The 16,305-nt window shown below is 40.3% G+C and overlaps 1 pseudogene; it reads left to right on the plus strand.

Annotated features, from left to right (window-relative positions):
* Positions 909-9,197, plus strand: LOC104783936 (annotated as a pseudogene).

The following is a 16,305-nucleotide window of genomic DNA, read 5'->3' on the forward strand; positions in this document are numbered from 1 at the left end:
GTGCCTTGAAGTCTAAAGTTCATATTGATTGGAAAATATTGGATGAAAGGCAGTGGTGGTGCCTCATACATCTAAAAAGAAAGTAACAATTTTATGGGCATACTAACCAGGTAGATATGATCACCATCGATCAAAATAAATATCAAACATATCATAACTCTCTGTTTTTTCGGTCCTGTTTACATCATCACAAAATTTGATAATAATCCTGTCAAGTCAGTTAACTGTACAAAAAAAAATAGTATACATAAAAAGAAAATTGTACAATTTATTACAAATAGTATAAATAAAAAATAAATTCTATATCAAATTTTCTGTGATGAGTTTGATCCAAAGTTTATTAAATTGTAATATTTTTGCAAGATACACATATATACATATGTAAGATTTATAAAAAAAAATTAAATATATTTCAAAGAGCTAAAACAACAGTATGATTGGGTGGTAATATATTAATGAAAACTGTTACCTAGCTAAATATAGATAATAATTTATATGTTTGTATGCCAAATTTGATGTCATATATAAGTTGGATCAAAATTTATTAAATTTGATACTTTTGCAAGATACTCAGAAATATATATAAAAAAAGATTTCATTTCCTAAAATATATATATAAAGGTGCAAAACCAACAGTATGTTTGGGTGGTAATATATATAAAAATAAAATTATCACCTAAATATAGCTAATAATCTCTATATACCTAATAATAAGGTTACTGCAAAAGGAAATAAAAGAAAAGAAGATAATGTTACAAAAGAGATAAGATACAGAATCAGAATTGTAAGGGTTTCATTTAGTTTGTAAAATCTTGGACGACCATATATATATAAACTATAGGTTGTTGTAGTGTTTGTCTATCGGTACTCAATACTTAAAGGGTTTCATTTCATTGTTTTTTCATCCAATGTCCGCCAAGAGAAAACGAAAGGAGCACGTCTCCAAAGATGAGGCTCACCTAACCAAATCTTCAACGGACGGGTTAGGAGAAAACTCTGGGACGCTGCCAACTGTGTCATGGTCGAAATACTTTCCAGACTGCCAGCTGCCAAATCCGTCGCGAGGTCTCGTTGCGTGTCAAAGAACTGGAATTCTCTTCTCCGCAACCCATATTTCACCAACAAGTTCCTGACGAGGTCTTCTGCTCGGCCACATCTATAACACTCCCGAACCGCCGTACGGTCGGACAGGATCGCGGACTGCATCGGGACGCCACATGTGTGGGAACCACACCCTGGTGGTCCAGTCGAGGGACAGAAGCTGCAGCTTCCCGACCAGTCCTCCTGGACGCGACTCCGCTCGCGGCTGAGGTTCACTTAGGTTTTGCAACCAATGCATCCCACGCGCGTTGTGTTGACCCGGACAATGCCGAGTACCATTTACACTTATCATGTTTTCCCCGAAAACCGGATATATATTACTTTAATAATTTATTACATTAAAAGTAAATCATCAAAGCAATATACATAGATAGTCGGATAATTTTATAGAAATCGTTTAGGAAAATATAGGGTTTTACAAAGAACACAGAAAACCCTATCTGGTACCCTAAAGTTTGCTCCAGCTCTAGACTCACTTAGGTTTCCTGCAAGACAAAATAATATCATGAGTAATCTAAGATTACTCAGTGAGCCTGGGCACCCCTTTCCTAAACCGGATTCTACTTCCCCAACCGACTACCCCAGCAAGCAAAGAAAACAAGCAAGGCAGGCAATCAAACAACTAATCAAAGCAACGCAACAGAACCAATAGCGGAAGCAATAAGCAGCAAACAAGCGAGAGAGGTTAGAACAACACGACTCAACTCGGAAGATCTAAACTCGCTATTCACGGAGAAAGACGACTAAAGGGAACAAGGACTACTCGGACACTTTAGACTCTTAACTCTTACACAACTCGCAAAGACGACTAGAATAAAACAAGGGATACTTGAAATACTCTAGACTCTTTCACCTAACAAACAAACAAAACATCTATAATACTACAAGGAATACTTGAAATACTCTAGACTCTTTCACCTAAGGGCCCTCGACAATCTGTTCCGTTCCACAACATTTCTCATGCCGAAACCACAAAGGTAACCAGCATGAGCCCACATAAATGCTACATCGTCATCTAGCGGTCACGCTAGTAGCTAGCTAGCCGTGACATTGTCCCGCGCGAGTAGTCATCGGGAACTCTCGCGAGACAAACCGCATTTGGAACAGAAGATCGACTACTCTATTCTAGCTAGGACTCAAGAAACAAATTCGAGAGACTTAGCTAAAATACACAGGACGATTCAAGCAAGAAGATCAAGCATTGCAAGCAAGAAAATCAAGCAAGAAAACATGCAACAATCATCAAGCAACAAGAATGACAATTCATGCAACTTAGATTGTTCTACAAGGATACAACCAATTTAAGCAACTTAAGCAATTTAATGCAACAAGTTCAATTATGCATGCAAGCAAATTTTAAGCGATTTACCCAATTAACTCCTTTAAGTCCATTTACGCATGCAAGCTAACCTCATCCAATTTTATGCAATAAAATTGCAAATAAACTTCACCAATTTAATTCATGCATGTAACCGATTTTAAGCAAGAAATATTGCAAGTAAAATCCTTCAAGTTCCACCATGCATGCAAATCCTTTTTCCCAATCTTAAGCAAGTCCAAATTACTTAAAATGCATCCAAATTCATTTTTCGCATGGTGATTTCTAGCTCAATTTCTATGTGCATTTAAACATGAATTTAGCATGAATCCTACCATATTTCGCATGCATCACTTTAAACAGATTCTAACATGAATCTAGTCTAAATGCAACAAGCAAAGGGTACTTGCAAAGATCTAAAGATCAATGCAGCGCCCCACACACAATTACCGCAGAACTCACTCTGATGCAGCTGATGATGATCGGACTTCACTGCACCACGGATCATACAACTCCCTTCCTCGCGTCAGAAAGCGTCTCTTTCTCAACTCTCTTCGTCCGAAACATCGTCTCCTTCTCGGCTCAACGGCGTCACCCTCCCGAACAACTCTCTCCTCTCTTTGAATTCGAGAGCAAGATCAAGAGGCATATTTATAGGTCGAGCACCCCTTCTCTTCCCCTTAGTGCGTTTTGACAAATGACACACTCAGCCTTGCATGTGGCGCGTGTACACCAAACGCCAGCCACTTGGCAAGCATGAGCTTGCATGTGGCGCGTGTATCACACTTGCCCTTTCATGAAATTTGATTGGCCCAAATCATAGAAACACAATGATTATGTCGCCACTATCTCTTCTTCCTTTGGCAAACGTTGTACCGTCCTATCATTCGGTACGTACGGCATCGCTCAGACACTTCTCGGTCATTGGTCAGTCTTGGTCTGGACTGTTTTCGGTTCCTCCGGATTCCCTCGGTCTTTTATCGGACAACTCTCGGTCTTCTCTCTTCCATCCTTCTCGTCCCTTCTGGCACTTCTCGGACCATACCGTCCTTCTTGGTACTTGACCGTCTCTTCCGCATATGCAGTTTTCTGCGTAAACCGCCACTCCTGATCTGTCTTAAGGTCTCGATCGTACATCCGGCCACTTTGATCTTGGCTCGGTCATTCTCTGACTCGCACATTTTTCCTCGGACTTTCTTCGGCCTTTCTTCTTTGTTTTTCTTCCTCTTCCTCTCTAAGTCTTATCCGGGCCATTTCTTCAAACTTTTATTTTGGGATTTCTGCCCTTAGTGAGGGTCACTACATTCTCCCCCCTCCCTTATAAGAATTTGTCCCCGAATTCTCAGGCTTTCTCCTTCTTTTCTTGTGATGTCGATTCTTCTTGACACATGCGTTCTCGTCTTGTGATTACAAGCACATTAATATCTTCATTGAAAATACTCTTGGAAGACTAAACTTCCCTTACTTCTCCTTGGCTGTCTTGTTGTCATAGCCTTACTCCATGCGACACTTGTTCCACTTACACCATTGGCTGATGCTTTTGGAAAGCTTCTTCATCTCCAGCATCCACTTGGTTCCTCATATTTTCAAACTCTTCAAGTACTAAAGCTTCTTCCTTATTGTACCATGACTCGTCCACTCCTTTAGATTCTTCAACTCAATACTTCTCTTTCTTCAGCTTATGCTTGATACTTCTCTTGACTTTTTAACTTTGCGCTCTATAGGTCTTTAACTTCTTCCGATTTCTTCGGCTTCGCATAGCTTCTTTCCCACTCTACTTGAACTCCATTTTCTTGACTTATATCTTCACTGTCCTTGATTGACTTCAACTCTGGACTTGTTCAAATGATCTTGGTAGAAATTACTGACAGCTATGAGTGAAATGTCCACTCCTCCCACACTCGGTACAGATGATATGATCTGGGATCAACGGACGTTGCGGCCTTGCTCTCCAGCAATGATTATTCAGGTGTCCCGGCATCCCACACGAATCACAAGGTCTCGAATACCTCATGTAATCTGGGTTCAGACAGCGATAGGCAAAGTGCCCCCGCATCCCACAATCCTCACACTCCGCATTCTCTGGGGACAGCATACGTCTAAGCGACGTCCTCCAACAGTTCCTGGTCCAATGTCCAACTCCCTCGCACATATCGCAATTAGGTTGATTCCTCATATGGATTTGGTTCGGATACACCACTCTCTTTCGGGCAGTGGCTCTAGTTCTCAGTCGGCCTCTCGGTTGCAAAGTCATGGACTGCGCGTCCGGCTGCTCTCTCGACTGTATCTCCTGATATGCCATCTTCGACCTCTTCGAACTGCTCTCTCCTTCCTCGAACCTTACATGTCCTCGGTTCAATTTCCTTAACTCAGCCATTTTATCAATCCTCTCCCATTCTAGGTCTCTTGGTTCTTCCTCTTGATCAGCTAACACCATCCGCAAAGGTATAGCTCGAATAGTACTGTTGTGTCTCAGCACAACCTGTTCTGGTACTACTTGGTCTGGCACCACTTGATCTGGTCCACCTTGGTCTCTCACATCTTGGCTTGAACTGGTCCTTGGTCTCGCGTCCTCTCTAGGCTCCACACTTGCGTCAGCTTCTTGATCTCGATCTCTCGGTATCGCTTCTTGATCACTCCTTGGTTCTACCACCAAAGTCGGTATCCCCTCGTCATCGCTTGACAAAATCTCGATCACCTCCACAAACTTCTCCCCTCCTATCGTCGGCTCTTCGGACTTAGGGTCTCCGTCACCTGAATTCTCTTCCCTCTCGGCTTCTGGTACTATAGGCTCACCATCAACTCCATCTGCTCTCTCCGGTGAGTGCAACTCGTTCAACATATGAAGAATTCTTGTAACCGTATCCACTCTCTCCTCCACCGGTTGTTCCATACTGGTACCTCCGGTCTTGGGTGTTACCCCATTCCTACTAGCAGCTGCTTCTTCTCCTGGTGCATACACCTCCGTCAAGAAGTTCAGAATCCTCTCGACTGCCTCCGGGTACTCTCTCATATAATCTTCAGGATTAATATCGTCGTAGTAATCCTCCACAAGTTCCAACAGCAAATTCTGTAACTTATCGGCGAGCTCAACCTCCGCCTTTCCATGATCTCCAATTGGAACAGTCTGAAAATTTCCTTGCGCGTCAATCCTGACTTGGATACGAATCGGCTCACCAATCTCCAACACAACCGTCTGATCATCCTGATCCACTTCCACCTCCTCCGATCCGTCTAGACACTCGGAAGGATCGGTCTCAATAGACAGATTGGCATCGTCTTCGTCTAATAGCCAGTCCACACTCCAAGTGTTCGGATCATTTGGTTCGTGACTACTCTTCGAATCCGTCGACAAATACCCATTGTGAAGCTCACAATCCTCATGTCTTGGCCCCTCTTCCCCTGAACCATCCCCACAACCTGAATCACCTGAAGACATCTAAACCCACAAGAAACAAGGTAAGATGTTAGTCCATTCTAAGGTTCAACTTAAAACTAGACAAGCCAATAACCGGATAAAATTTGTGTTTTTGTGACACATTTACTTGATAAAACTTTGAAAAGCACAAGTGCTCGCAGGTTCGAAAACACCGCTCTGATACCACCGTTGTAACGCCCCCGAACTGCCGTACGGCCGGACAAGACCGCGGACAGCATCGGGATACCACATGTGTGGGAACCGCACCCTGGTGGACCGGTCGAGGGACGGAAGCTGCAGCTTCCCGACCAGTCCTCTTGGACGCGACTCCGCCCGCGGCTGAGGTTCACTTAGACTTTGCAACCCTTGCATCCCACGCGCGTTGTGTTGACCCGGACAAGGCCGAGTAGCATTTGCAACTTGCCATGTTTTCCCCGAAAATCGATTATATATTACTTTAATAATTTATTACATTAAAAGTAAATCATCAAAGCAATATACATAGATAGTCGGATAATTTTACAGAAATCATTTAGGAAAATACAGGGTTTTACAAAGAACACAGAAAACCCTATCCGGTACCCTAAAGTTTGCTCCAGCTCTAGACTCACTTAGGCTTCCTGCAAGACAAAATAATATCATGAGTAATCTAAGATTACTCAGTGAGCCTGGGCACCCCTTTCCTAAATAGGATTCTACTTCCCCAACCCGACTACTCCAGCAAGCAAAGAAAACAAGCAAGGCAGGCAATCAAACAAACAATCAAAGCAATGCAACAAAAACAATAGCGGAAGCAATAAGCAACAAACAAGCGAGAGAGGTTAGAACAACACGACTTGACTCGGAAGATCTAAACTCGCTATTCATGGAGAAAGACGACTAAAGGGAACAAGGACTACTCGGACACTTTAGACTCTTAACTCTTACACAACTCGCAAAGACGACTAGAATAAAACAAGGGATATTTGAAATACTCTAGACTCTTTCACCAAACAAACAAACAAGACATCTAGAATACTACAAGGAATACTTGAAATACTCTAGACTCTTTCATCTAAGGGCCCTCGATAATCTGTTCCGTTCCACAACATTTCCCATGCCGAAACCACAAAGGTAACCAGCATGAGCCCACATAAATGCTACATCGTCATGTAGCGGTCACGCTAGTAGCTAGCTAGCCGTGACATTGTCCCGCGCGAGTAGTCATCGGGAACTCTCGCGAGACAAACCGCATTTGGAACAGAAGATCGACTACTCTATTCTAGCTAGGACTCAAGAAACAAATTCGAGAGACTTAGCTAAAATACACAGAACGATTCAAGCAAGAAGATCAAGCATCGCAAGCAAGAAAACATGCAACAATCATCAAGCAACAAGAATGACAATTCATGCAACTTAGATTGTTCTACAATCATACAACCAATTTAAGCAACTTAAGCAATTTAATGCAACAAGTTCAATAATGCATGCAAGCAAATTTTAAGCGATTTACCCAATTAAATCCTTGAAGTCCATTTACGCATGCAAGCTAACCTCATCCAATTTTATGCAATAAAATTGCAAATAAACTTCACCAATTTAATTCATGCATGTAACCGATTTTAAGCAAGAAATATTGCAAGTAAAATCCTTCAAGTTCCACCATGCAAGCAAATCCTTTTTCCCAATTTTAAGCAAGTCCAAATTACTTAAAATGCATCCAAATTCATTTTCGCATGGTGATTCCTAGCTCAAATTCTATGTGCATTTAAACATGAATTTAGCATGAATCCTACCATATTTCGCATGCATCAATTTAAACTGATTCTAACATAATCTAGTCTAAATCCAACAAGCAAAGGGTACTTACAAAGATCTAAAGATCAATGCAGCGCCCTACACACAATTACCGCATAACTCACTCTGATGCAGCTGATGATGACCGGACTTCACTGCACCGCGGATCAGACAACTCCCTTCCTCGCGTCAGACAACGTCTCTTTCTCAACTCTCTTAATCCGCAACAGCGTCTCCTCTCGGCTCAACAGCGTCACCCTCCCGAACAACTCTCTCCTCTCTTTGAATTTGAGAGCAAGATCAGACAACTCTCTTCTCTCTTCGGTCCTTCCCGTCCCTTCTGGCACTTCTCGGACCGTACCGTCCTTCTCGGTACTTGACCATCTCTTCCGCATACACAGTTTTTTGCATAAACCGCCACTCATGATCGGTCTTAAGGTCTCGATCGTACATCTGGCCACTTCGATGTTGGCTCGACCATTCTCTGACTCGCACATTTTTCCTCGGACTTCCTTTGGCCTTTCTTCTTTGTTTTTCTTCCTCTTCCTCTCTACGTCTTATCCGAGCCATTTCTTCAAACTTTTATTTTGGGATTTCTGCCCTTAGTGAGGGTCACTACAACGTCTCCTTTTCACTTTTCAAGCTGAGGGTAAGTGGTTTTTCTTCTCTTCACCTGAGTACGTGATTTCAGACAACAGTTCAAACCTTATAGTTGTCGAGAGTCATATGGGTGTCCCTAAAGATTACACCTTTCGAGTTTGTGTCCCTGTTTGTTGATTGTTGTGTACAAAAGATGAATGGGTTGTAAGTGGTAGGAAGGATGCAAAGATGATGATATGTAACCCTACCACAAGACAGTTCAAATCCTTACCCAAAGTGAGATCGAGGAGGGGTCAGGTTATAACCTATCTTGGGTAGGATCCAATCGGAATACAATATAAGGTTTTGTGCATGACAATTTGTGAGCGGTCATTTTCGTCTAAAGCGGAAGAGTATCAAGTTCTCACACTAGGAATGGGCAAACTGAAATGGAGAATGATTGAATGTTCTGTAGACCATTACCCTTATCCTAGGGAGATTTGCATCGAAAGGATATTATATTACATAGCTACTGATCGTGAGTCTGGAAATGATATGATAGTTTGCTTTAATGTTAATCAGGAGACGTTCAGCTTTATTAAGAACAAAGTGTTTGGGTATCCGACAACTTTAATAAACTACAAGGGAAGATTAGGAGGAATTTGTTGTCGATCACATTTATTTATGGATGGAAGAGTTCAAAGCTTTGAGTTCTGGTTTATAGATGACACTGAAGAACATAAATGGTCAAGGCATATTCACATATTGCCGCCTATGTGGAAGGAGCTAGTTGAGGAGACTAAAGTTTACATTGTTGGGATGGTTAATGGAACAAGTGAAGTTGTGTTTTCTCCACTTGTCTTGTCCAATCCGTTCTACATTTTTCACTTGGATATGGAGAGGAACTCTATTAAAAGAGTTGGAATTCAAGGGCTTGGACCTCATAAAGGACAAAACATTTACACCTTCTTAAACCATGTCGAAAATGCGAATCTTATTATGTAATGTTAATTTAATTTTCGTAAGATCAGTGCTTTTATTTTCCTTCTAATTTATTTCGTAAGTACAATATCATTGACTCTTAGACAGTCTATGCTTGTTGTTTCCCATTGATCAGTTATTATGACTATATTATAATTACTTTGATGTACCTTCATCTTTGTTTGGTTACTCCGTCACTGTGTCCATCAGTCCATGCATGCTCTTGTTTACATTAAACAACACTATCTAGCTCGGAGCATTATTGTTCTACTTAAGTTTTATCTGTTGTTTTGACTTTAAACACTATCTATCGGGAATCAAACCCTACTACTTTACATTTTCCTCCACACACCGAAGCCTCCCTTTTAAAATGGGCATATGTTATGCTCCACTTGTCTCGGTTAACAGTATTCAAACCTTTTTTATCATGAGCAACCCACTTTGTATCTTCGTGATATCTACTATATGTTGAACAGAGAATTTAATCCAATGTGCGGTTAAACTTGAACCGTTTTAAGAACTTGGTATACCTGCGAGCATGTAACAAAGATGATTCTCAGGACCCTCAAGCCCATCGCATTATACACAGTGACAGTGAAGTAGAAGGTAATTAGTCATCACGATAACACTTTATTTTATATTCTCACGAATCATTACCTTTATAGATGTAATAAATAAAGCTGCTTCTTTACTTGTCTTTGGTATTGTTCTAAAGATGGCATGTTATATTAACAGGTAGATGTGTCGGTGTTGGACTATAAATATACAATAACAAAATGACTAGAACAGAATTAAACTTTGTGAGACAGATAAAATATATGGAAACTGAAAATTGAAAGATACTAGGGCATAAACATCTCAACTACATATACGTGTTACTCTCTTCAATTAAATTTAGGGATCATTTGCTCTCCACTGCAAGTTCTCTTCAGAAGTGTGGAAATACCTGTTACGTCTAGGCATACCTCATTTCACCTTCGTGAACTGGTTGGTTTTTTGTAATTGGCTGACAGGCTGACTTCATCATCCACTTCTGGTAAAACAATTAAAATCCTCAACCAAATAGTGATCCGGAAGATAGCAGCTCAAGCCACAGTGTACCACTTATGGAAGCAGTGAAAGAATGTTCTTCACAACCACCTAGTACTGTCTCACCAAGCCACTTTCAAGCTGATTGACAAAGAGACCCAAAATGTTATCTCTGCGCATAAACAAAGGAAGCATTTTGGCAACTTAATGCAGCTTTGGATTAGATGATTTCACAATTATCATTGATGTGTTTTCTAAAATTTGTCTCCTTGTTTTTATTATTTTCTTGCAAGGTTTCAAAAGCCATATGTTTGTCTTGTATAACTCCTAAACTTTTCATTTCTAATGATATTTACAAATATATCAAAAAAAATAAAAAAAATTAGTGAGCCAAGCCACTGTCATCTACTACTAGTAGAAACTAGAAATTAAGAAAGAAACAACCGTCTATATAACCAAACATTCGTCTCATTTGCGGGTCCTTTTGGTATCGTTGACAGATTCACAGAAGCAGAAGAGATTGTCAGCTCGATTCAAAAGAAAGCGTTACATGAATCTTTACCCACTCTGGTTTGGTTTACTCACATCACATGTAACCTCCATCCCCTAATTTTCTGATCATAGTAGCTCTATGAATTTCAATGGGCTTTATAACTTTCATACCTTTGGTAAAATGTAACTAAACGTTTCATTATTTTGGTAGTTCACGTTTAAATAAATACTAGATAGTTACCATGTTGTACAACACAAGAAAATGTTTGCATAAAACTTTGCTGTGATTTGTTAATTATTAAATAATAGTATAAATTTAATTTTGTTGTAAACTATAACTGCAAAACACTTATATGTGTTTGTAATACTATGAAAATCACTTATATGTGTTTGTAATACTATGAAAAGAGAACAAGAAATAATAAAGAGAAAGAGGGAGGAGAAGCCACAAGAGTGAGAGAGACTTTCTTTGATCAAAGACAACTTATATATATCATTGTTCTTACAACATCTTATTTATAGTGAAGTCCAAAAAACATGAGTCACACACTTATACACTTAGTAATGACAAGTGGTGAACTACAAAAGACAAGTGGTGTGTTGTGTAATATTACATGAACAAGTGTTATGACATGTGTTTTGTGATGGATTAATCACATTTGTATTTAATAACAAAATTGATTTGTTCTATACATTTTATAATCTTTTACATTTAAATAACTTAGTTTCATACTATGATTTCAACTTGTCTTTGGTCCACGATACAATATTCAAATCCGTGAATATATATAAATTTGGTAAAATCCAGAAAATAGAGCAAAATCCAAATTGAAGCGGTCGTGTTTAGAAATCTCGATTTAACTTTTTGGTTCATTTTTCAGTTGTATATACTATATTGAATAAAATACAACATTTGTGATTTCTTGGATTTTAATTAAGATGTCACTGTGTCGATGTGCAGTGCGAAAAAGAATTTCATAAAATTGGTATAATATTTTATATTTTAAAATATAAGCAATGTTGTATCATATTTTTAAAATATATCTGTCATTATTAAACGATTTAGAAATGCATATATTTAATTTTAATTTTATAAATAAAATTAAGTATTATAATTATTTTAAAGATTTTGTTGTTTCCTAAGATTTATGAAACAATAAATAGATTTGTTAAATAATTTTGAAAATATTTTTTTGTTAATTTATAAAATAATATAAAATTTGATTTTGTTAGTTATTAAATTAATTAAAATGCAATGGGATTTTTTGTAATATGCCACATGATAGTAGGGTTAAACTTTAACAACATTGCTTAAATAAAATTTTATTTTGTTAGTTATTAAATTAACTAGGACTCAGACCCCTCCCCCCCCCGCGATGTCGCGGGAAGTATATTTAAAAAAAATTAAATTTAAAATTTAAAATTATATATTATGAAATTAATTGAATGTAATAGAATAGTTTAAATACATAAACTGTTAATAAAAAGACAATCATCAAAAGGAAAACTTATAACAAAAAAATATTATGTAGAATAGACGCAACTTTGCAAAACAAATTGTTTAAAATATTATAAATATAAAATATTTTTATGAAGAATTAGGGTAAAGAGTTACAATTAAAAAAATCATTATGACAAACTGATCCTTACTGAAAATATTGAACTAATGGTTATAATGAGTAAGGTAATTTTCTATTAAATAACTATAATTAAAAATATATTTAATTGAGTGAAAAAGTATCAACGGTAAATTAAAATTAAAATACACAACTCTTAAGAACAAAATAAAATAAATTTTAAATATTAAAATAGTTTTTAACAAAAAGTTATGATAAATAGATGCAACTGTAAATTCTATATTAAGGTTTATTAAATTTCTATATTACTATAATCATTTCTAAAATTTTAGTTAGATGATAGAATAACATTGAATATTAGATATAAAAAAACAATATTCAAAATATTTAGATTTAAAATAAAATGAAAAATTTGTTTCAACGAATAATGATTTATTAGTTATTGATGAAGACACAAATATAAATAGATTTCAAAAGATATGACTATTTAAATAGACACACCTATTAAAACGAAACGTTGTGATGAAAAAAAATTGAATAAAATATAGTGAAAAGACATAACTCTACAACGAACAAATACAACTATAATGTCGATCGACACCAACATTCTCTGGTTCGACCAGTTCGATTTAATTATCGATTTGGACCGGTTTGGTTTAGGGAAAACCATTGAACCGAGGTTTAAAAGGGGGAAAAACGACCTAGGGTCGTGTTTTTGTTGTCTTACGCCGTTTGAGAGTGAGAGAAAGAGGAGAAAACAGTTTTTAAAGGTTCTTGAGAAAGTTTGTGAGATTTCAAGGTGTTTTTGGTGAGATCTTGCTGTGGGACTGAGGATCCAGGGCCAGGAACGTGTTAGAAGGTTGCTGGGAGTGTAGGATTCGTTGTTGTTGGTCCAAATCTTCCTGCAAAGAGGTGAGTGCATGACCATGGCTAATCTAAGCCTTTGATTTCCTTGTTCTTGCTTGTGTGTTGTTGTTTTGTGTGTTTTCTTGTTGGGGATTGGTTGCTACAGGTTTCTAAGGATGTTTCCGGCTTGGGTTTTGTGTATTGGGCGATTTGGAGGAGGTTGGGAGCGAGATTCGACTCTCGGCTTCGAGCGGATCGCGATTGCAGATGGAGTGTCGATCGACACCAGCAAATTGGGCATCGATCGACACTGTGGGGTAGTGTGGGTCGACACCAAGGCCAGTGTCGGTCGACACTTGGCTGGTGTCGGTCGACACCTCCCTTCCAGCGAGACATGTTTGATTTCCTGGTTTGTATGTTTTGTTTGTTGTTTGTTTGGAACATTGGAATCATTGTTGCTTGTGTGTATAGCCCAGTAGATGGGAGGATTACCTCACTGAGTGTTTATCAAATACGCACACATCTCAATATGTGTTTGTGGTGCAGGTAAAGGCAAAGTGTGATCGTGGAATCAAGGCGATGAAGAGGACGATGTTCTAGGGATTCAATTGTATGTTGTCTGGTGTTGCTAGGTTGCTAGAGTTGAGTTTTTAGAAACATTGTTAGGTTGTCGGTTTCATGTTTCCTGATGTTTAATTATTGGATTGTAGTTATGGTTTAAGATTGGTTATTTATTTATTGGATATTGGTATTTGTTATTCCGCTGTTGGTTGTGATAGTGGTTAGGTGGCTAGTGGATATGGGATCACTAGTTATAGATTATTATTTATTATTATTATTTATTATTTATTATTTATTTAAAAAAAAAAAAACGGGTCGGGTCGTTTCAGTTTGGTATGAGAGCCCTTACGGTTCTAGGTTTCTGTTGTGATGTATGGGATTGCATGTCTTGATTGATTATGTGAGTTAGTCAATTGTGTGTGGCATGGAGTCCTAGAACATCCTCTTCGAGCCTACTGTGTGATTCCACGGTGAGTTATGTTTCTGTGTTATAGAATAAATTGTTTGCTTAGCCTTTTGTTCATGGTAGTGCAGATGGCTAGAGGGGGTGCTGTTGCTGGTCGTGGTCGTGGAAGCGGACGTGGTCGTGGTAGGGGCAGAGTCCCAGTGGTTAGTGAGACCGAGGACTAGAGTGTGACAGCAGAGGGTGTTGGCGAGTCGTAGGGTGTTCAGAGGGATTCCGTGAGTGTGGTCGGAGGGGGCTGTGTTGATGCTCCAGTAGCCGGTGATGTTAGGGCCCCAGGTGCGGGTGTCCCAGTGATTGGAGTCTCGGGTGTCGACCTTGCGGGTTTGCTGGCACAGTTGTTAGAGCGGTTGCCGCCGGTGGCACCGGCTCAGGCTCAGGTAGTGCCACCAGTGGTGGCGGTGGAGCGGCAGCCAGTGGCTGCGGATGTGGGGGTTCATTCTCGTTATATCAGCATGCTGACAGAGATGGGCGTATTCGTACCGAGCGGTTTTCGGGAGGTACAGATCCTGCCGCTGCGGAGGCATGGAGGACGAGTGTGGAACGTAACTTCCATACTCTGAGATGTCCTAAGGAGTTTTGGGTGGACATTGGGGTCCACCATTTGACTGGTTATACCCAGTTGTGGTGGAGTTCTGTGGCAGCCAGGAGAATACAGAGGTAGATGTCTTGGGCTGACTTCGTCTTGGAGTATTTCCCTAGAGAGGCACTGGATAGGTTGGAGGTGCAGTTTTTTCAGCTAGCTCAGGGAACCCGGTCAGTGCGGGAGCTTGACTTGGAGTTCAGTCGACTTCTAGGGTATGGAGGTCGGGATATGGAGTCTGAGGAGGCTCAAATCCGGAGGTTTTTGAGGGCCCTACGTGACAATTTGAGGGTTCACTGTAGAGGGCGGAGTTATGCTACGCGTGTAGAGCTGGTTGAGACTGCAGCAGAGATTGAGGAGGACATCCGGGCACAGTCAGTGGCGGTTAGTCCAGCAGTTCAGCCTAGTAGGGCTCAGCAGCAGGGTGGTTCTAGTAGGGACGGTAAGCCTGTGCAGGGAACCAAGAGGAGGTGGGAAGCTACGCAGAGGCCGAGTGGTGCGAGTTGCTTTGGTTGTGGGAGCAAGGATCACAGGATTGCTAGTTGTCCCCAGAGGATTGCTCCGACGGCAGGGGTTCGTGTGTGCTATCATTGCAGGGAGTCGGGGCATATCAGGCCCATGTGTCCCAAGTTGCAGCCGGTGGCAGTGGCGGCGTTGCAGCAGGTGGCACGGATTGAGCAGGCGCCACGAGCTTACATGACTGTAGAGACTGGTGGAACCAGTGCTGGGGCGATCACAGGTATAATTTCTGGTACTTAATCTTTGTGAATTCTTAGTAAGTTCAGATTTAATGTTTCCTGGTGATAAAGTGTTAGGTTCTCAACACATGAGGTTTGTGTAGGGACCTTGTTGCTGGGCGGGTTTAAGTCCCATGTTATGTTTGATTCTGGAGCTACTCATAGCTTCATTACTCCAGAGTGTGCAGAGAGCTCGGGGATCAGAGGGGATCCCGGGGAAAATACAGGAATTGTCAGAGTTGCGGGACGCAAGTTCCTGAGGGTTATTGGACGATTCAGAGGAATTGATATTCAGATTGCAAGGGAATCGTGGCCAGCGGATTTTCTTATCAGTCCAGTGGAGTTGTATGATGTTATTCTCGGGATGGATTGGTTGCATCGACACATGGTGCATTTGGATTTCTATCGGGGTAGAGTGGAGTTTGAGCGTCCAGGAGGGAAGTTGGTTTTTCAGGGTATTAGACCGACTTCGGGGAGTCTCGTGATCTCGGCCATTCAGGCTGGGAAGATGATCGAGAAGGGCCATGAGGCTTATTTGGTTACCATATCTATGCCAGAGTCAGTGGGGAAGTCTACGGTTAGCGGTATTCCAGTTGTAGAGGAGTTTGAGGATGTGTTCTAGTCGTTGCAGGGGTTACCACCATCTCGGTCTGATCCTTTTACGATTGAACCGGAAACAGGGTCGATGCCGTTATCCAAGGCTCCTTACAGAATGGCTCCAGCAGAGATGGCAGAGCTGAAGAAGCAGCTAGAGGATTTGTTGAGTAAGGGATTCATCCATCCTAGTGTATCACCGTGGGGAGCACCATTGCTGTTTGTCAAGAAGAAGGATGGGAGTTTCCGG

The sequence above is a fragment of the Camelina sativa genome, chromosome 4 (assembly GCF_000633955.1).
Source record: "Camelina sativa cultivar DH55 chromosome 4, Cs, whole genome shotgun sequence".
NCBI lineage: Eukaryota > Viridiplantae > Streptophyta > Magnoliopsida > Brassicales > Brassicaceae > Camelina > Camelina sativa.